Source organism: Panthera onca, chromosome F2, assembly GCF_046562875.1.
Source record: "Panthera onca isolate mPanOnc1 chromosome F2, mPanOnc1 haplotype 2, whole genome shotgun sequence".
In the NCBI taxonomy this organism is placed as follows: Eukaryota; Metazoa; Chordata; class Mammalia; order Carnivora; family Felidae; genus Panthera; species Panthera onca.
In genome coordinates, this window is record NC_138356.1 from 18,113,454 (window position 1) to 18,137,347 (window position 23,894).

The following is a 23,894-nucleotide window of genomic DNA, read 5'->3' on the forward strand; positions in this document are numbered from 1 at the left end:
GAATGCCCAGTAATACAGTTTTTCAGGAAACTGCCTATTTTAATAAATTAGAGCTTGGAAACAGTTTGCTTCAGGTTGGCCTTCAACAGAAGAATCAATAAGTAAACTAATTAATTCTCAATTATTAAAGGAAGAAAATACACCCAGAAGAAAAAAATTATTAAAACATGAAATTAATTAGTATTAGCATACTAATTAAGAAGTATTACAAATTAAGAAGTATTAGCAAACTAAAAACCACACAGTGTTTAATGCCAGAATTATTACAAGGATGACCACAAAGAGCACAGTATTTTTAAAAATGCTTTGGAAACACTAGATGGTGCAAATAGACAATACTGGATGTGGTAATAAAAATCATAACTTCTGAGCTAAAATAATATAAAAATCAGATGATGAATTTGTTTAGTCATATGTAGGTTTTTAAACTATGTAGTCCTAGCCCTTTAAAAAAAAAAAAAACTATTACCGAAATTCTTTTAAGAATTATTTTCTCTCTAGCCATTAACTCTCCATATCCCTTCAAAATTAGTTTTATAAAAAGTTGTAAACCACAGAAACATAACCGCTTCCTTATATATAGAAAGAAAGATTAATTTTTGGAGGAAATGGATCATTGTGAATTAGCATAAAAAGTACAGATTCAAAGTACTTTGAAAGAAATACAAGTTTTACTCCTTCCAGGTACATTAAATAACTAGAACCAAGTGAAGAGTTGATAAGGCACAAGACTTACTTATTGAACAGAAAAGAATGATTTATTAAAAGATAACTGATTATATACAAATTATATGCCTGATTTCCTAAGTATATAAAATATTCCCTCTTACAATATTACGTTTGTTATCAACATGCTTAGCAGCTTTCTTGTTGTCCATCGAAAGTACAATATAAACTTCAAAATAACAATGTAATTCAACATTCTCTTAGCTACATACTATGAGTGATTTGTATCTACCTCTCATGACATCATTTTGCCTTTAGTTTGCAGAACAACAGTATTTACTCAATGAAAACTACATTGGTAATATAAGGAAATACCTGATAAGTGAAATGGATAGTTTTTAGTAAACACATTAGAACTTATACATCCAAAGTGTTGTCTCCTTCAAAGCAGTAACTGTGGGAGCCAGGCATCAATTATCATGATGGTGCTGGTGTTCAACAATACTTGTGGAATTCACTATCTGCAGTTCTTTCCTGTCTGCTTCCTTCCTCTAAATGAGTAACTTCATAGAAGGAAAATCTCTAGAAAGGGAACCAGATTCTAACCACCAATTAATTAATCACAAATGGCTTGGAGCCAAGTATGAAGAATGTTCTGTGACCACTAAAGTCCCTAACTTTAGGGCTTCTTCATACCATCCCAAACTGTGTGTATGCAAGCACTATGTGCTCTAGAAAAAGAGCACATAACTATCAATAGTCTCAAGAAGCTTGTAACCCAAACTATAAAGATATAGGATCGATTAAGAACAGTGATCTGATCAACTATGACAACAGATATGTGAAAAGAATTTTAAACAACAACATTGAGAAGATAGAGGAACTAAGATGGCAGAGAAATAATGGGACCCTGGGCTTTCCTCATCCCTCAAATACAGCTGTACTGAGGTCAGATTACTTGTAACACCCAGGAAATTGGCCTGCAGAATGGCAGAAGGATCTCCACAGGTGGAGGGAGACAGCTTGGCAAGGGAGAAGTATGTGGATGTGAACTGGGGGAGAGAAAAATAGCTACACAGGGGAGGGGAGGGAATCCTTTCAGTGGAGAGAAAAAAGGCAGAGAAAGAGAGGAGTCGAGTTAGCACAAGAGGAAAACCTCTCTGGACCACGGACTGGGAGTGAGAAGCACTGAGTGTCCCAATTCTTTTTTGAAAACAGCACTTGGAGCTCCAACTTGAGGTTTTGGAAGTGTATGACTTTCTCTGGAGTGGAGTTGTGGCCTGTGCTCCTGGGGAGAAGGAAACTGGCCCAGGAGTGCATTGCATGGTATAGCAATCTCTAGGGCATGGTGGGGGAAGAACAGTCCCCTTCCTGGAGTACTTCTGAAAGAGGGTTTATTGCCTCCCCAAGAATAAAAGACCCTGCAGGTGGAGCCAAAGGCCTTTCATCATCAGGGTAGAGAGGCTCTACTCCAGAGTAAGGGAGTGGAGCTGCACCATGGTGGGTCCATTAAGACTTTGGATTTTGAATCCCAGCAGCAGGCCAAAGAAAAAAATGCAAGTGAATTTTGGCACAGGGTGAGCTGACTTCCCTTGCTATTCTGTGAGGGCTGCGTGAACAGCAGGGGTTGAGATCCCTGGTCTGGGGAGATGAGTTTGGGGTAGCACCATTTTTCCCCCCAACACCAACACGATGAGACTTCAGAGAGCAACAGAGCAACCCCCAGTGGAAGTGGGACCCACCTGCACCAAACCCTGCCTCTCCATACCTAACTACTGCTTATTTAGTGGGCCAAGACAGACTGAACCAAGGCAGCCAGCCCTTCCTCCAGACCAGCACAGTTACCACCCCACCCAGGCACCAAAAGACAACTCTTTTTTTCCCCTCCTCCTTTTCTTCTTTTGGAATCAGGCTCATAGTTCCTTATTTGTTCTTCTAAATGTCCTTTTCCTCCTTTTTTTTCTTGGGTGGGGGGGAGAGGTCAGGCTATTTTATTCTTCTCTTTTTCCTTCTCTTTTTCTTTTTTTCCTTTTTCTTTGAAAATCAGACTTATAGTTTTTTTGATTCTCTGTTTGGTTTTTTTGGTTCCCTTTCCTTTTCTTGTTTTTTTGGGGGGAAGGGGGAGATCAGGCTCCCTTTTTTTTCCAGGGTTACTTCCTCAAACAAAGCACACCTAGTTAAAAGTCCAAACACTCTACCACTGCAAACAAGGAGGAGGTATGCAGAGGACTGACCAGTGGCAAAGAGCAGCCAAAATGCAAAGGCAGAGTGCACACAGTATACACTAGAAACACTTCCTGGAGTGCCAGTCCCTAGACAGTATACGACCTCTTTTTAATATAGTAGTATCCTCAAGTGCAGGAAACATAACAAGCTTTTAAAACACTCTTTTGAGAGGGGTGCCTGGGTGGCTCAGTTGGTTATCCAACTTCGGCTCAGGTCATGATCTCACAGTTTATGAGTTTGAGCCCTGCATCATGCTCTGTGCTAACAGATCGGGAGCCTGGAGCTTGTTTTGGATTCTGTGTCTCCAGCTCTTTCTGCCCCTTCCCTGCTCATGCTCTGTCTCTCAAAATAAATAAACATTAAGAAATTAAAAAAAAAAAAAAACCACTCAAAAGACAGAAACTTAGCCAAAATGACAAGACAGAGAAATTTTCCCCAAAAGAAAGGTCAAGAAGAAATCACTTGCTCAAAGCAGATACAAACAATATCTGAACAAGAATTTAGAACAACAGTCACAAGTCTACTAGCTGGGCTTGAAAAAAGCATAGAAGACCCCAGAGAAACCCTTGCTACAGAGATCAAAGACTGAAGAACTAGTCAGGATGAATTAAAAAATGCTATAGCTGAGATGCAAAGTAAACTAGATACAGTGACAGCAAGGACTAAAGAAGCAGAGGAGAGAACAGGTGACATAAAAGATAAAATTACAGAAGATAATGAAGCTGAAAAAAAGAGGAGAAAGGAACTTACAAGATCACGAGGCGGAGACAGAGAACTAAGGGATTTCATGAAATGAAACAATATCCATATCATAGGAGTCCCAGAAGAAAAAAAGCAAGAAAAAGGGGAAGAAGGTTTATTGGAACAAATTATATCGGAGAAATTCCCTAATGTGGGGAAGGAAACAGGAATCCAAGTCTAAGAGGCACAAAGAGCTTCCTTCAAAATCAACAAAAACAGGCTAAAACAACAACATAGCATAGTGAAACCTGCAAAATACAAGGATAAAGAGAGAATTCTGAAAGCAGCTAGGGACAAAAGTTTCTTAAGCTACAAGGGTAGACACATAAGGTTAGTAGCAGACCTGTCCACTGACTTGGAAGACCTGTCTGTCCACTGATTTGGCAGGCCAGAAGGGAGTGGCAAAAAATATTCAATGTCCTAAGTGGGAAAAATATACAGCCAGAATCCTTTTTCCACAAGGCTGTCACTCAATAGAAGGAGAGAGAAAGACTTTTCCAAACAAAAACTAAATGAGTTTGTGACCACTAACCAACCCTGCAAGAAATTTTAAGGGGAACTCTGAGTGGAGGGGGAAAAAAAAATCAAAGCAACAAAGACTACAAAGGACAAAAGATCACCAGAAACACCCAATCTACAGATAAGAAAATGGCACTAAATTCGTATCTTTCAATAATCACTGTGAATGTAAATGAACTAAATGCTCCAATTAAAAGATACAAGGTATCAGAATCGATTTTAAAAAAAGAACAAAAACAAACAAACAAACAAAAAACCAAGGTCCATACAAAGAGACTCATTTTAGACCTGAGGACACCTTCAGATTGAAAGTGAGGGGATGGAGAACTATCTATCATGCTAATAAACGTCAAAAGAAAGCTGGAATAGCCATACAGATATCAGACAAACTAGATTTTAAAATAAAGAATGTAACAAAAGATGAAGAAGGGCATTATATCATAATTAAGGGGTCTATCCCTAAGAAGATCTAACAATTTTTAATTATTTATGCCCTCCACTTGAAAGCACCCAAATATATACATCAATCACAAACATAAAGAAACTCACTGATAATGATGTCATAATAGTAGAAGACTTTAATACCACACTTAACAGCAATAGACAGATCGTCTAACCAGAAAAATAAATCAGGAAATAATGGATTTGAATGACACACTGGACCAGATGGACTTAACAGATATATTCAGAACATTTCATCCTAAACAGCAGAATACACATTCTTCTCAAGTGCACAGGGAACATTCTCCAGGATAGATCACATACTGGGTCACAAATTAGCCCTCAACAGTTACAAAAAGAATGAGATCATACCATGCATATTTTCAGATCACAACGCTATGAAATTTAAAATCAACCACAAGAAAAAAAATTGGAAAGCCCTCTCAAAGGGCCCCTTCAGGCCTATCCCAAGAAGTAAGAAAGGTCCCAAATACATAAACTAACCTTACACCTAAAGGAGCTAGAAAAGGAGCAGCAAATAAAGCCCAAGGGCAGCAGAAGAAGGGAAATAATAAAAATTAGAGCAGAAATAAACAATATAGAAACAAAAGATCAATGAAACTAAAAGCTGGTTTTTTCAAAGAATAAACGAAACTGATAAACCCCTAGCCTGACTTCTCAAAAAGAAAAGAGGCCTCAAACAGATAAAATCATAAATGAAGGAGAGATCACAATACCACAGAAATCTAAACAATTACAAAAGAATACTATGAAAAATTACATGCCAACAAACTGGACAACCTGGAAGAAATGGACTAATTCCTAGACATTCACACCCTACCAAAACTGAAACAGGAAGAAACAAAAAATTTGAACAGGCCCATAACCAGCAAAAAATCGAATCAGTTATAAAAATCTCCCAAAAAATACAAGTCCTGGGCCAGATGGCTTCCCAGGAGAATTCTACTAGACATTTTAAGAAGAGCTAATACCTATTCTTCTCAAACTTTCTCATAAAATAGAAATGGAAGAAACTCATTCTGTGAAGACAGCATTATCTTGCTTTCAAAGTCAGAAAACAAACAAACACTAAAAAGGAGAATTACAAGCTAATATCGCTGATGAACATGATGCAAAAGTTCTCAACAAGATACTAGCAAACTGAATTCAACAATACATGAAAAGAATTACTCACCATCATCAAGTGGGATTTATTCCTGGGCTTCAGTGCTGGCTCAATATTCGAAAATCAATGTGACACACTACATTAATAAAAGAAAGGATAAGAACCACATGATCCTTTCAATAGATGCAGAAAATGCATTTGACAAAATACAGCATCAATTCCTGGTAAAAACCCTCAAGAAAGTAGGGATAGAAGGAACATAACTTAACATCATAAAAGCCATATATGAAGAGCCCACAGCTAATATCCTCAGTAAGGAAAAACTGACAGCTTTCCCTCTAAGGTCAGGAACATGACAGGGAAGTCCACTCTCACCACTGTTGTTCAACATAGTACTGCAAGTCCCAGCCTCAGCAATCAGGTAACAAAATGAAAGAAAAGGCATACAAATTGGCAAAGAAGTCAAACTTCCACTCTCCACAGATGACATGATACTCTACATGGAAAACCCAAAAGATTCCACCAAAAACTGCTAGTGCTGATACATGAATTCAGCAAAGTCAGAGGTTCAACATACAGAAATCAGTTGTATTTTTATACACCAAAAATGAAGCAGCAGAAAAATCAAGGAATCAATCCTATTTATAACTGCACCAAAATCTATAAAATACCTAGGAATAAACCTAAACAAAGACATAAAATATCCATATGCTGAAAACTACCGAAAGCTAATGAAAGAAACTGAAGAAGACCCAAAGAAATGGAAAAACATTCCATGCTCATGGACTGGAAGAACAAATATTGTTAAAATGTCGATACTACCCAAAGCAGTCTACACATTCAACGCAATCACTATCAAAATAATACCAGCATTCTTCACAGAGCTAGAACAAACAATCCTAAAATTTATATGGAACCACAAAAGACCCCAGATAGCAAAAGTAATGTTGAAAAAGAAAAGCAAAGCTGGAGGCATCACAATTCCAGACCTTAAGCTGTGTTACAAAGCCGTAATCATCAAGACAGTATGGTATCGGCACCAAAACAGACACATAGATCAATGGAACAGAACAGAAAACCCAGAAATGGACCCACAAATGTATGGCCAACTAATCTTTGACAAAGCAGGGAAGAGTATCCAATGGAAAAAAGACAGACTCTTCAGCAAATCATGCTGGAAAAACTGGATGACATGCATAAGAATGAAACTGGACCACATTCTTACACCATATACAAAAATAAATGTAAAATGGATGAAAACCTAAATGTGAGAAAACCATCAAAATCCTAGAGAAAATAGGCAGCAACCTCTGCGTCTTCGGCCACAGCAACTTTTTACTAGACATGTCTTCAGAGGCAAGGGAAATAAAAACAAATATGACCTAGTGAGACCTCATCAAGATAAAAAGCTTCTGCACAGAGAAGGAAACAATCAGCAAAACAAAAAGGCAACCAATAGAATGGGAGAAGATATTTGCAAATGACATATTGGTAAAGGGTTAGTACCCAAAATCTATAAAGAACTTATCAAACTCAACACCCAAAAAACAAATAATCCAGTGAAGAAATGGGCATGAATTGACACTTTTCCAAAGAAGACATCCAGATGGCTAACATGAAAAGATGCTTAACATCACTCATCATCAGAGAAATACAAATCAAAATCACTATTAGATGCCACCTCACACCTGTCAGAATGGCTAAATTAACAACTCAGGAAATAACATATGTTGGCAAGGATGTGGAGAAGGCAGAACGCTTTTGCACTATTGGTAGGGATGCAAACTGGTGCAGCCACTCTGGAAAACAGTATGGAGGTTCCTCAAAAAATTAACAATAGAACTACCCTATGGCCCAGCAACTGCATTACTAGGTATTTATCCAAAGGACACAAAAATGCTGACTTGAAGGGGCACATACACACAAATGTTGATAGCACTGCTATCAGCAGTGCTATCAGCCAAATTATGGAAGGAGCCCAAATGTCCATCGATTGATGAATGGATAAAGAAGATGTGGTACATATATACAATGAAATACTACTGGGTGATCAAAAACAATGAAATCCAACAATGTGGATGGAAACAGAGTGTATTACGCTAAGTGCAATAAATCTGTCTGAGAAAGACAAAAATATGATTTCACTCATAGGTGGAATTTAAGAAACACAAGAGATGAATATACGGGAGGGAAAGAAAAATAAGATACAGAGAAGGAGACAAACCATAAAAGACTCTTAAATACAGAGAACAAACAGGGTTGCTGGAGGGGAGGTGGGAAGGGTTTTGGGCTAAATGGGTAATGAACATTAAGGAGGGCACTTGGTGGGATGAGCACAGGGTGTTTATATTTAAGTGATGAATCACTGGGTTCTATTCCTAAAACCAATACTACACTGTATATTAACTAAATTGAATTTAAATAATAGATGTTTTAAAAATTTATAAGAACACTGCACAAATGTAGGGATTATTTTGAAAAATAACATTCCTTTGGATGTATCTATTCTGCTAGGTTTACTTTTTCAAAGCAAGCCATTTAACTTTGGAATCACATTTCATATAGTTGAAGATTAAATAAAAATATAGGAGTTAAATAGAATGCTACAGTTACCTAAAGAGGAGCTAATGGCTTGAATTAAGCTGTGACAATAGGGATGCGTAAATGTGAATTCCATGAACATCTGGGAGGAAAACCAATGAAACCATCTCATATATCTAGAGGTGAAGGAAAGGGTGTTAGCAGGAAGAGATCTGGCTTGCATAACTGCATAGACATACCATTAACTTAAACACAAAATGCAGTCTTCTCACTCTGCGACAGTGAAGGAGCAGGGGTGAAGAAGAGATACATTTTGGTAGGGTTATTTTAAGCCACTGACGTGTTCAAGTGGCACTATTCAGTAGATACTAAGACATATAAATTTGAAAATCAGGACACTGTGTGGCAGACTATATTTTCCAAAATGGTCGCTACCTTATCTCCCATCCCACATGCCTTCTGTAAAGTGACCTTGCCGGAAGCCCTCCAAGATACAAAATCTAGTTCTTCTCCCCCTGAATCAGGGCTGGCTGTAGAGGTTCATTTATAACCAGCAGAATGCATAGGAAATAACAGTGGACAACTACCAAGATAAGGTCAAAAAAAAGGCTACACAGCTACTGCTTCATATTGACTTGTTATGCTGGGTTTCCAGACACCCACTCTTGGAACCCAGCAGCCCTGATGTGAAAAGTCCAAGTCACATGGGAGGTTAGTCTACAATCCCAGCTGAGCCCAGCTTTCAAGTCATTACAGCCCAGACACCAGGCATGTGAGTGAAGAAGTCTCCAGAGGTTTCCAGTTCCAGTCATTCACAACTCACCCAGTCATGAGTCTTCTCAGCTTAGGCCTCAGACATTATGGAACAGCAAGATGCCCTAACTGAACTGCTGACAGAGAATCTGTGAACATAATGAAATGTTCACTGTGTTACACCACTAAGTCTTGTGGTTTACTGTACAACAGACAACAGGAGACTTTGAAGAGATTGGGGTTTGAAATAACTCCCTGGCAAATGAGAGAGAAAGCTAACTGAGAGGCACAAAAGGACTGCCAGGAACATGAGAAATTCTAACGTGATGAGGGTTTGGATAAAGGAAACCAGATAGTTAAGAGGTATAGTGCTTAATAAGCACTTGTTCCCTAAACCAACTCCCTTGTAACATACTTAACCAGTCTCCTCAGAATCTGGAGTCATCTGCAATATTAGTTTGTAAAATTATGACTAAATCATATATAAACAATTGATTTCCACTAAAGTAAAAAGTAATTTAAAACAAAATACCAGTTTAAGTTACTTTTTTAGCCCCAGGAAAATACCCCAAAGACATAACTTTTTCTTATGCTGCTACTGTCACTATCTATACTTCCCTTCTTTTATGGAAGCAAAAAGATGCAATGGCAACAAATAGTCAGCTGGGATCAACTAGGAGTTGCTTGTACAGTGAATATTCACTAACAGGAATTAACATGTCCCCAGTTACTAAAATGATGAATGCAGAACTGATAAAAATACATAAATTCTGATATTCTTAAGAAATTCAAATATTTTAGAAAAGCAAGGTACAACGCACAGTAGCATGAGCTTCAACACTAGAGTAATGGTTAAATGAATACGTTTATGCTGTAAGGTTTACCTCCATGGTTTACAGTAGAAACAGTTACTAAGGACGTGCTTAGTATTATTTTACATATCCAGAAAGTTTATTAATTATGTATTTATATGTTTTGCCCTGGGCTAAGCTAAATTTTACCTTACAGTGTTCTATAAAAGGAAACAGGTACCATAAATCAAACTATGGAAATTTTCCCTCAATTGAATGTACTTTACATGCACTTTTAGGAAAGTCTATTACTTCCAACGAATTTATTGGCAAACATAATGCTAATTTTTTACTAAGCAGAAAAAAAGAAAAAATATGTATGATGCAAGAAGTTGACCAGTCCTTTAGATTATCAAATTTCCTGCTGAATTTCAAATAAATGTTTTCTTATCATACCAGAGCTAGACTGGCCTGGTTATTTTCTGAAACATGAAAGAGAGAAGAATAGATTTTCATTCAAAAGCCAATGTTCCCCCTCCTCACTAAAAGCCAGTAGGCCCCATTTTATAATATGGGTCTAGAGAATATGTCAAAAAGGAGTACAAAATTCAGACTGCAATCATTCTATTTTTATTGCCTTCAATTGCCTAAGTATTAGAACTTTGAGAATAAAGGTGAAAAATGAAATTTCCACTATAAAAACAACAAAAATCACCTAAAGGAGAGGACTGAATCCAAATGAAAAGTAGACACATGAACCACTGATAGCTTACAAATAACTCAAACTTCGAATTTCCAAATTTAACTTTACATCTTTAAATGTTTTAATTACTTGTAAAAGAAAGGCACTGTACAATTGTAAAACTTTTTAAATTTAGGCCTTGATCTCTGGCCAAAGATAATGTATAATTTAAGTTCCCTAATGCATTTAAATAATTTTCCATAATAACTTAAAACTAGGATTAAAAATTCTAATAGACTGAAACTGATTCTTGAATGTATGGCACATCAATAATACTGAGATCCTTGAGAAATATTTTCTAAGGTGCTAAAAACTGTAATTAGCTCAACCAAAACTGCATGAATAGGAACAAGTCTAATAAAAATATCTCATTTGTGTAGCATTTCATAATTTACAAAGCAGTTTTACATACATCTTATTAATTCTTAGACTAGCACACAGTATTACCAGCATGCCCATTTTACAGAATAAAAAGAGTGAAATGACTTCTGCAAGATGACAAGAGGGGTACAGCCCAAATTAAATGGCTGAGTTACAACTCAGTGATGAAAAATACTAGTTTTACAATGTTATCATAATTAGTTTTCTAACAAAAAAGAAAACTGTGCTGCTTATTAATTCAGAAAAGAATCTTGCTGTTTTGAAAAGCAAAACTAGAAATGTGACTTGAATGATAAATATTCCAGGTCAATAATTTTCTTTTCCATTCCAGACTTTATAACACAAAATAAAAATCTCAACAGAATTCAGATCAAGTGCCTGCCTAAAAACACTAAAGTATTAACTATCGGTAAACCAAATATAAGGAAACTCACACAGTGAAAATCAGCATTCAAAGAAATCATGAATTATGAAAATTATCTTTTAATGGAACTTAATATTTAGGAAAGAATGCAGTGGCTGTTCACCATCAACAACTTGCAGTGACTACAGTGAAAATCAAGAAGAACTGAGTTATGTTCTAAGTGTTAACATCCCTGGTGGCAAATAAACAATTAGGCATTTCATAGATTCTGCTCAATGTAAGATCTGCAGAAGCAGCAGCTATGGGGTCAGAGAAAGAATACTGCATTGTAAGTCAGGGCCCTGGGTTCTATTTCAGGCTTGGTCACAGAAGCAGAATCTAGAAAGAAATGGGTTGAAGGCCCCAAAAGACAGAGTCTAATCCCCAGGTCTATCACTGCATGAAGTTTCTAAACTTCAGTTAATACATTTTTCAAATAGTTGTGGGTTTCAGAAGAATATTAGGAGTATCAAAGCAGTATGAAAGTACTTTGTTTTAGCTAGGTTTAATCTTTTTATTTTTTGAGCAAAGTTTTAAATATGAAAAAGTACAAACAACAATATGATAAATACCAAGTAACCAACCACCTGAATGGTTTTATGGTAGCATTTCATAAGTGATTAGCTCTTTCCAATTATAAGAGACTTTTAGAACAACCAGCTAAAACCCTGGGATATTAAAAGAAAGTATTTAAATTTGGGATAGAGGTGTAGCCAAAGCCTCCACTTAAAACAGACAATAGAAAATTTTAAAAGCAATACATATGCATAATATAAATACATGAAGCCCTGCTCAAAGAATTTGCCAGAAATAGTAATAGTGTTTGACTAAAGGGAAAAAAAAAAAAGTCAAGTGACTAGATAAGAGCAGAAAACATTTTTCATCTTTTATCTTTCTGCGTACTTTTTAAACTATACACTCTGTATATTTTAACTATTTTGAGAAATTAAAAAATTAAGCAAACAAGACAATAAAGATTTTGGTAAATATTTTTATGTTTGGCCCAATATTAAAGGCTGATATCTATTTATATATTCCTTTACTTTTAAATCTACAAATACTAATTTCCAATTTTAATATTCTTTAAAAATATTTCTTTAAAGTTTTTTGCATTTTTACTGAGATTTTTATCTTACAGACCATTTTCCTCATAAAAATAGCTCTAATTTTAAAATGAAAAAGGTGGGAAAATGACTTAACCTCTAAGTATTTACAGTATATAAAAACTTGCATTTTTTTATCAGTCTGTAAGTTATGCTCATTGTAGTCATAACAGCAAACATCTCATGTAATCATACATTTATGATTTTATCAGAAGGTTCTACCAGTAGTTACCTACAAATAAAATTATTTTCAAGAAAAAAAATCTCTGACGTATCTTAGTATAGGTCAGCAAAATTTTACACATCTTTACATTAAAACATATAAGGAGTAAGAATTAAATAACTAATACAGCATTGAGTGTTTTGAGTTAAAAACCAAATTTTCTTATATCCAGCATATAGACCTTCAAGTATGACTGAACCACATATCTTGAAGAATGATTCAGAAGTCAAGATTTGAACCATCACAAACACATATGAAAACCTTAAATTTGCATTTCTCACAACTGTATGGCAAAAGTTATTAAACACACACATTCACAAGTTTAATCTCCTGAAGCACCACCATCAAGTCCACTGCCTGGTTTGGCATGACACTTAATAAAGTTGCAATAACACGGTGGAAAGTCAAGATTCTACTCTTCCAAAATGCATTCTAGATTTTGAAAATGTATTTTTTGCATATCTTAACTGTGAACAAACCTGCATATTGATACCACACTTTTTTTGATACCACACTTCTTATAGCACAATTTTCAAAAGCATGATAAAACAAGTTATACATATATACATATCATTAGACTTCTAATATAATTCTATCCTCCAAAGGAATTGTTTCCTTGGCTTAATCTTTCCCTTACAGTTCTAATCCATAGTTCCCCAATCTTTATCCCCTCAATTAACCATTATTTCCCCTGTGAGGTAACATTTTATTTCCCCTTAGTAGTGCTCTTCACTTACCTAATTACTTATTCTGTGTCTCCATTTCCCACCAGATTATTAACTGTGCAAGAAAAGGGACCCTGTCAGTCTCATGTACCAATGCATCTTTGGTTCTTATCACAAGTTGCACATAATAACACCTAATGTCTACTGAGCAGTTACCAAGTGCCAGGTGCTACTGACGGTTCTTTTAAATTACCTTATTAGAGGGGCACCTGGGTGGCTCAGTCAGTTAAGCATCTGACTCTTGATTTCAGCACAGGTCATGATCTCACGGTTTGTGGGTTCGAGCCCTACATCGGGCTCTGAGCTGACAGCTGCAGAGCCTGTTTGGGATTCTTGGGTATCCCTCTCTCTCTGCCCTTTCCCTACTCTCAAAAATAAAATAAATGTTTAAAAAATAATAAAATATCTTAATAGAACCTCCAGAAACTTTGAGATAGATACTATTGTTGTTCTGATTGTATATAAGAGAAAACACACACAGGTACCTAAGTGACATACCCAGGATTACACATTTAGTGATAGACAGGTCCAATGTTATTAAAATTTTTTTTTTTAACGTTTATTTATTTTTGAGACAGAGACAGAGCATGAACGGGGGAGGGGCAGAGAGAGAGGGAGACACAGAATCGGAAGCACGCTCCAGGCTCTGAGCCATCAGCCCAGAGCCCGATGCGGGGCTCGAACTCACGGACCGTGAGATCGTGACCTGAGCTGAAGTCGGAGGCTTAACCGACTGAGCCACCCAGGCGCCCCAGGTCCAATGTTATTAACATAGTGGACACTCAGTAAATGATTGTTGCATGAATAAGTGAATGATCATAAAATGTAGTAGAGGATGTAAGTTATACATGAAAACAATTAAAAAAAAAATCAAGATAACTTTAGGCCACTGAAATTGATAAAGGAGAGTCTGCAGACCTTTAAAAAATGCTAAAATTTGTAAATAAGTCTATGGCAAATAATTTGTCTCACAAGGAGAACCCAAATCTGCCATGTTCCCAGGCAGTAGCTAACCTCAGTTATTAGCTAAGTGACTCACTTCCTCAGACCTGCCTTGGAAACTAATACACAACTGATTCAAATTCATGCCTCAGAAAAATTATAAATTACTATACCTATATGAGAAGCTCAATATTCCAAAGTGTAAATTTTAAGTCCACCAATGCCAAGATCTTTCCACTTTTTAAAATACTTAAGTACTAAATTTCAAGGAACAAAATATAATTAGTGTAAGGGACCAGGAGAGTAAGAAGTGTAAGTAATAGGTAAGCAGGAGAGTCCTAAAAAAGGTTGTATTTAGGAAAATACAAAGTATTGACAAAGAAAGGAATGACAAAGAGCAAGAGAAGAGATGAATGTGCATAGGGTGTTGTTCAGTCAGTAAGGATGTATAACCCTCAATAAATGAGATGACAACCAATTTAAAAAATGGGACAAGAGATCTGAACAGACATTACACCAAGCAGGATATATGAATAGCTATAGGCACAGGAAAAGATGCTCAACATCACTAGTCTAGGGAAATGTAAATCAAATCAGTAAGATGCTGCTTCATAGTCCTAGAATGGCTCTTCTACATTCTAAAGATACATAATAAACACATGTCGGTGAGGATAGGGAGAAATGGAAACCCTCATACACTACTGGAGGGAAAATGCTGTAGCCACTTTGGAGAACATTGGCAATTTCTTAAAAAGTTAAACATAATAAATTTACCATATAACCCAGCAATTGCACTCTTAGGTCTTATATCCGAAAGAAATGAAAACATCCACACAAAGACTTGCATGTGAATGTTGAAGGTAGCATTATTCATAATTGCCAAAAACTGGTAACAACCTAAGTGTCCACCAATGGGTAAATGGATAAACACATCAACTCAATACAATGGAATGCTATTCAGCAATAAAAAGGGGTTAAATACTGATACATGCTAAGACAAGCATAAAACTCAAAAACATTATGCTAAGAAAAAAAAAGCCATATATGAATGATTATATATGATTCAATTTACATGAAATGTCATGAAAGGGCAAACCTATAAGAGATAGAAAGTGGATTAGTGGTTGTCCGGGATAGAGACTCACAGTTAATGGACAGGAGGGATTTTACACAAGTGGTGGAAACATGCTAAAATTGATTTATGGTGATGGATGCACAACTCAGTAAATTTACTAAACAACAACAACAACCTTAAGTTGTACACTGGAAATAGGGGAATTACATGACATATAAAATATGCTTCAATAAAGTTATACCGAAGACAAAAAAAGACATATACCTGACTGGAATGAAGGACTTGTAACAAAGTAGAGAGCAAATAACATTTTATATATATTCTGTAAGTAAATACTGCTCAGCTGAAGCAACTCAGCTAAAATGTAGGAGCCTGTAAGCCCAGAAAACAAAAAACCTCCCATAACTGTGAAGTATGCATGTTCCAGTATCAGGAGACAAATTTATGCTCTCCAAAAATTATTCTCCTTAGAAAAAAAGAAAGTCATCTTATACTTGAGTCTTTATGAAGTCTATCTCACAGTGCACGCTTTTAACAGCTTTTATAAACTTTTTATTATGAAAAATTCCAAACACATTCAAAAGTATAACAATTCCATTATGCACTTTGAACAATTACCTTGTTCTACCTAAACACCCCCATTTACTTCATGCTCCCCTTCCCCAATGAATTCAATTAAAGCAAAATCCAGGTACACCAATGACAAATATTTCAGTATTAAATTACCTTTTAATATTCTTTAAAAACAATTATAAAAGTAACCCATGATCACTTTATAAAATCTGGAAACTTCAAAAATGTATAAAAGAGAAAAAAATATCAACTATGATCCCACCATATAGAAAACTCTCGTTAACATTATAACATATGTTTATCCTATGCACGTTATTTTTAGTGTAAACTTATTAAAGTACAACACATAATATGGGAAGTATATGAGTTGTAAGTGTTCAGATTGATAGCTTTTCCTTTACAAATATACATGCACTACCTCACTTTACTTTGAAAAAAAAATGATTTAAGTAACTGTCTTAATATTATGTAGATACTTACAGTTTTGTACATAAATGGTCTACACATCTCCTTGCTAACTACAACGTAGGGGATAAGAACCTTTATTGACCATATAGTCTCATTTAATCCTGTAAAAACCCTATGAAGCAGGAGTGACAGATGAGAAAAGAGACCCAAAGAGACTTGATTACTTTGTCTCAGATCTAATAAATGGTAGAATCAGGAACAGAATTTCAAAAAAACTGGCTGTCAGGACTTCTTTCCATCATATCATGATATCTATCTGAACAGTATGAGGGAAACAAAAAGAGAATGCTGGTCTTTCTCTGTTATTCTAAGACTACTGTTCTTTTTGCTGTTTACACAACACTCATGACCACCATAGGCAATGTAAACAGTAATGTAACTTCTATAAAAGAGTAGCTTAAATAAAATCTGCAATACTGTAGAAAGCCTTAGGAGGTCACCAAAGTAAAAAAAGAGAATTCTAGTAACCAAACAACTCAAATTTGTTTAGGATTTTGTGTGTTCACTAGCAACTTCTAATATTATAAGTTTTATCTTTCTGAAACTAAGGCTTATATTAAAAGATGCACATACACAGACCCTTACCTTACAACCATATGCAAAAATTAATTCAAAATGGATCAAAGACCTAAACATATGAGCTAAAACTTCAAAACCCTTACAAGAAAATATAGAGAAAAAGCTTCATGACATCGGATTTGGCAATGATTTTTGGATAGGACACCAAAAGTACAGGAAACAAAAGTAAAATTAGACTACATCAAAATTAAAAACTCTATCAAAGGATGTAATCAACACAGTGAAAAGTCAATCTAAGGAATAGGAGAAAATGTTTGCAAATCATGTATCTCATAAGAGGTTAAAATTCAGATAAAAAAAAAAAAAAAACAACCTACTACTGCCCAACAATGAAACAAACACCCTGATTTAAAAATGAGCAAAGAACTTGGATATACATTTCCCCAAAGAATTGGGGACCACTGTAGACAAATGGCCAACAAGCATACGAAAAGAGATGCTCAACATCACTAATAACTAGGAAAATGTAAATCAAAACCACAATGAGATACCACTTCATCACAATGAGATACAGTGTTCCCTGTACACTGCTGGTGGGAACGTAACTGGTACAGCCACTATGGAAAACAGTAAAGAGGTTCCTCAAGAAATTAAAAATAGAACTACCATATGATCCAGTAATTTCAAAGAAAATATATATCCAAAGAAAACAAAGTCATTATTTCAAACAAGTATCTGTTCTGTGTTCATATTATTCACAATAACCAAGATATGCCAGCAGCCTAAGTCTCTATCAATGGATGAATGGATAAAGAAGACGTGGGGTGTATGTGCATACACGCACGTGCAAACACACCCAAGAAACATTATTCAGCCCTGCAACAATATGGATGAAGGAGGGCATTATGCTAAGTGAAATAAGCAAGACAGAAAATACAAATACTGCATGATATCACTTATCTGTGGAATCTAAAAAAAAAAAAAAACAAAAAAAACTGAACCCACAGAAACAGAGTAGAATGATGGTTACTAGACCAGGGTCTGGGAGGTGAGGGAAATGAGGAGTGGTTGATAAAAGGGTACAAAGTTTCAGTTGTAAGATGAATAAAGTCTGAGGATCTGATGTATAATGTAATGACTACAGCTGATAACATTGTATTATACAACTTAAACCTGTTAAGACAACAGAACTTAAGTGTTCTCACCAATCTCAGAATTTTTTTTTTTAAAGAAAGAAAAGTTGTCAAATCTAAGCTCACACCTTAAGAAAGTAGAAAAAGGTCAGACAAAGCCTAAAGGACATAAAAAAAAAAAAAAAAAAACACATGGGGAGAAATCAGCGAAACTGAAGACAGAAAAATAGGGAAAAACATGAAAAAAAAGCCGGTTCTCTGAAAAGATTTAAAAAACGACAAACTTCTAGCAAGCAGTCTTGCCTGAAGGAAAAGAGAAGACACAAACTACCAGTAACTGAAATAAAACAGGTCATCACTATCAACACCAGAAACTAAAAGGAACTAGGACAAACAATTCTATACTGTCTATAAACTTGACAGTGGAGATGAAATGGACCAATTCCTCAAAAAGTACAAAGTACCCAATTCACCCAATATGAAATAGATTAATTTTAATAGTTCTACAACTATTAAAGACATTGAATTCCTAGTTTAAAACAACCAAAAATGAAACCTCCAGGACAAGATGGTTTCACTGGAGAATTCTACCAAATGTTTACAGAGTATCAACACCAATTCTATACAATCTCCTTCAGGAAATAGAAGAGGACAGAATATTTTTCAACTTATTTTATGAGGCCAATATTATCCTGATAACAAAATGGGACTGTTGCACAAATAAAGATTTGGTTGGTCTTTGTCCCTGATCCTGGGAAGGAGCCTCTAAACCCTTGGAATTTTCAAGTTATATGAGTATCTTTGTTATTCATGGTGAGCCTTTAGGGGCAGTTTCAGAATAGGGCTGGCCATCTATATTGGAAAGACCAACTATGTGGCTTTCAGCTGCATCACTTCAGTCTAATCTCCAGAAAGGGGTGAGGATTATAGACTGGGTTCAATCATGTGGCCAATGATTCAATCAATCCTGCCTATATATTGAAACCCCAACAAACTTTGGACACCCAAAGCTAGGGTGAGCTTCTCTGGTTGCTGACACATACTGATGTGGTAGAAAGGTGATAAACCCTGAGGACAGGAAAGCTTTGCGTTTAGGGCTCTCCCAGACTTCACCCTATGATCTCTTAGATGGTCTTGACTTTTATTCCTTACAATACAATTGTAATCCTAAGTATAGCACTTTCCTGAGTTCTGTGAATTGTTCTAGCAAACCTGAGGAAGTAATGGGAACCTAAAATGCGTAGCCAGCTGGTTAGAAGTAGAGGTGGCTTAGAAATGTTGGAAATTAGGGCTGGTGTCTGAAGTGAAGACAGTTTTGTGGACTGAGAATTTAACCTGTCAAATTTGACCTCACCATGGGTAGTTAGTATCAGAACCGCACTGCACGGACAAAGACAGCAGAACAGGAAAATAAAATATAGAATGCTATCATTTACGAATATATAAGTAAAAATCCATGACACTAATAGTAGGAAATAGAAACCAGCACCTAGGAAAACAGACAGCATGACCAGCTGGGATTTATTCCAAGAAGCCAAGGCTAATTCGATATTCAAAAAAGCAACCAATGTAATCCATCATGTAAACAAGCTAAAGAAAAATCGTATGATCCTATCAACTGATGCAAAAAAAGCATCTGACAAAACTCAACATGATAAAAAAACTTTCAGCAACCTGGCAATAGAAATGAACTTCCTTAACTTAAGAGTAGTCACAAAAGATTTCTGGGAAAGATGGAGTAGGAAGACTCTAAGCTCATCTTGTAACACCCACAAGTATAAATAACCAGAAAATGAGCCGAAGACTAGCAGAACAGACTCTCCACAGCTAAATGTAGAGAAGAGGTGACATCAAAGAGGATAGGACAAGTGAGACACAGCCAAGAACTAAACGGACCACAGGACTGCCTTGGAATGTAAGGACACTGGGCATGGAAGGAGGAGAGACAGAGACTCACACAGGGGAGCTCATGTAAAGAAGATGAATCCCTATAACATTTAGCTCTGAAAACCAGAGGGACTGGATTTTCCAAAATCTTACAGTCAGCAGGGCTTAACACTTGGAACTTTATTTTTTTAATTTTTGTTAATGTTTATTTGGGAGAAAGAGAGACAAATCACAAGTGGGGAGGGGCAGAGAGAGAGGGAGACACAGAATCTGAAGCAGGCTCCACCCTCTGAGGTGTCAGCACAGAGCCTGATGCAGGGCTTGAGCTCACAAACTGTGAGATCACGACCTGAGCGGAAGTCGGACGCTTAACCGACTGAGCCACCCAGGCACCCCTACACTTGGGTAACCTACTTTAAAAGTTAGTAGGCTTCTGAGAGTTGAGAGGGCAGAATCTCCACCCTTAAAAAGATAACACAACATAGCACCCCTTGGAGATATAGCATAGAAGCAGCAGTTTGAAAACACAGAAGGAAGATTTGTTTACTCATCTCAGAGCATGTGATGGAGAGGCAAGGATCTTGGGAGACTTCCCTAGGAATGAAGAAGCTGGAAAGCACCATTTCCCTATCCAGCTCCCCCAACATAAATACATGGACCACAGACACCTGCAGGAACCAGCGTGGTGCCAAAATTCACTATCTAGCTTGCTCACAGTACACACCCTGTCCCCGAGTTCTCCTGCAAACACACTCCCTCCAGCCAGGCCTGGGCTTTAGACCCCAACTGACAGCAAACCCACCTATACCTTGCTAGCACTGAGCGCCTAGCCTCGGCATTTTTCTGCAGTGTGGTGCCACTGCATCTCTGGCGAATGACTGGTTTGATGCAACTTACACCCAAGGCAGCCACAAACTGGCCCATTAACAACACAAGGAACCAATTTTGCCCACAACAGGAAAAAGCAGTCATTACAGATGAATGGACTAAAGGGAAAAAAGGCTTAGGCAAAAAACACTGGCCCACTCTACGCACATAGGAGACACACCCTGAAGTACCAGGTTCTAGTGAGCAGGGGACACTGCACTTACAGGGCACTACAGGACCTCTTCTTCATAAGGCCACTTCTTTGAAGAGCAGGAGACACAGCTGACTCTCATAACACAGAGGAACGGAGTTGGACAAAATGAGGAAACAGAGGAATATGTTCCAAATGAAGGAAAACAAAACCATAACAAGAGAGCTAAATGAAATGGAGGTAAGTAGTATGTCTGAAAGAGAATTTAAAGTAATGATCATAAAGATACTCACTAGACTTGAGACAAGAGTAGAGGACCTCAGTAAGACTCTTATAAAATGAGAGAAAACATAAAAAGGTCCCAATGAGAGATGAAGAGCTCAATAACTGAAATGAAAAATACACTAGATGGAATAAATAGTAGAGTAGAGGAAGTAGAAGAATGGACTGATGACCTGAAGAGCAATGTAATGGAAAGCAATCAAACTGAGTACAAAGAGAAAAAATATAATAAAAAATGGAAACAGACTTAGGGAACTCCATGACACCATCAAGTGTAATGACATTCATATTATAGGGACCTCAGAGGAGACAAAAGGGGGCAGAAAATTTATTTGAAGAAACAAGAGCTGAAAATCTGGGGAAGGAAACAAATCCAAATCCAAGAGGCAGAGTCCCCCCAAAAAATCAACCCAAGGAGGCCCTTATGAAGATACAGGCCTCCTATTAAAATGTAAAAAAGATACATTTTAATAAGTAATTAAAATGGCAAAAAAATGTGATAGAGAATTTTAAAAGCAGCAAGAAAAAAACAGTTACATATAAGGAAAACCCCAAAAGACTTTCAGCTGATTTTTCAGCAGAAACTTGCAGGCCGGAAGGGAGTGTCATGATATACTCAAAGTGCTGAAAGAAAAAACCTGCAGCCAAAAATACTCTATTCAGCAAGGCTATTATTCAGAATAGAAGGATAGATAATGGGTATCCCAGACAAAGAAAAGTTAAAGAAATTCATGAACATTAAACCAGCCCTACAAGAAATTTTAAAGGGGACTGGAAGTGGAAAGGAAAGTCCATAAGCAAGAGTGAAGAAAAGTAGAAAACACAAAAGCAGTAATATTAAGTATACCTATAAAAATGTTAAGAGATTTACAAATAAAAGGATGTAAAGTATGACACAACATACCTAACATGAGAAGGGGGAGAAAAGTAAAAATTTAGTGCTTTTAGAATCGGCCCAAACTTAACCAACGATAAATGTAAAAAAGACTGCTATATGCATAAGATGTTATATACAAAATCAATACAACCACCAATCACAAATAAAAGATACGCAAAAAGTAAAGAGAACGTAATCCAAGCATATCACTAAAGAAAGCCAGCAAACTGTGAGACAGCAAGAGAAGAAAGGAACAGAGAAGAACTACAAAAACAATCATAAAAACAACAAAGCACAATAAGTACATACCAATCAATAATTACTTTGAAAGTAAATGGATTAAATGCCCCAATCAAAAGATACAGGGTGACAGACTGGATAAAAAAACAGGACTCATGTATAGGCTGCCTACAAGAGACTCATTTCATACATAAAGACACATGCAGACTGAAAGTCTGAAAGGCACTGAAAGGGATAGAAAATATTTATCATGCAAATGGAAGTGAAAAAAACCAGGGTAGCGATATTTATATCGGACAAAATAGACTTTAAAACAAAGATAGTAACAAGAGACAAAGATGGACATTATATAATCATAAAGGGAACAATCCAACAATAAGATATAACAATTTTAAGTATTTACTTATCCAACACACAACACCCAAATACATATAAAGCAGCTAATAACAAACATAAAGGAAGTAATCGATAGTAATACAATAATAGTAGGAGACCTTAACACCCCACCTATATCAGAAGATAGATAATCCAAAAAGAAAATCACCAATGAATGACACATTGGACCAGTTGTATCTAACAGATATATTCAGATGTTCCATCCCAAAACAAGAGAACACAATTTTTTTTCAACTGCACATGGAACATTCTCCAGAACAGAGCACAGGTTAGGCCACAACACAAGTCTCAACAAATTCTCAAAGACTGAAGTCATATCATGCATCTTTTCCAACAACAATCCTATTAAACTAGAAATCAACCGCAATAAAAAAAAAAAAAAAAAAATCTGGAAAAAACACAAATAAGTGGAGGTGAAATAACATGCTACTAAACAATGAATGAGTCAACCATGAAATAGAAGAGAAAATTAAAAAAATACATGGAGATAGATCAAACTGAAAACACAATGGTCCAGAATCTTTGGGATGCAGCAAAAGCTCTTCTAAGAGAGATTATAAAGCAATAATAATACCCTAGGCAATAACTGCGTACCTCAAGAGGCAAGAAAAACCTCAAATAAACCTAACTTTACATCTAAAGAAAAAGACAAAACCCCAAACCAGTAAAAGGAAATAACAGCAGAAATAACTGAAATACAAAAAAAAAAAAAAAAAAAAAAAAAAATAGAACAGATCAATGAAACTGGGAGCTGATTCTTTGAAAACATTAACAAAATTGATAAATTGTTAGCTAGATTTATAAAAACAGAAATAGAGGGCACAAATAAAATCAGAAATTAAAAAGGAGAAATAACAACTGACATCGCACAAACATGAAGGACTTTAAGAGAATACTATGAAAAATTATATGCGAACAAATTGAACAAACTCAGAGAAATGAATAAGTTCCTAGAAACATATAACCCTCCAAACCTGAATCAGGAACAATTTTTCCTGACACCAATTACCAGCCATGAAAGTGTATCAGTAATCAAATAACTCCCAACAAACAAAAGTCCAGGACTAGACCATTTCACAGGTGAATTCCAACAAACATTTAAA

At 36.1% G+C, this 23,894-nt stretch overlaps 1 protein-coding gene across 3 annotated transcripts in view; it reads right to left on the bottom strand.

Annotated features, from left to right (window-relative positions):
- Positions 1-23,894, bottom strand: part of ARFGEF1 (ARF guanine nucleotide exchange factor 1) — a 149,792-nt gene that overhangs the window by 101,793 nt on the left and 24,105 nt on the right. The gene's annotated exons all lie outside the window — the stretch shown is intronic.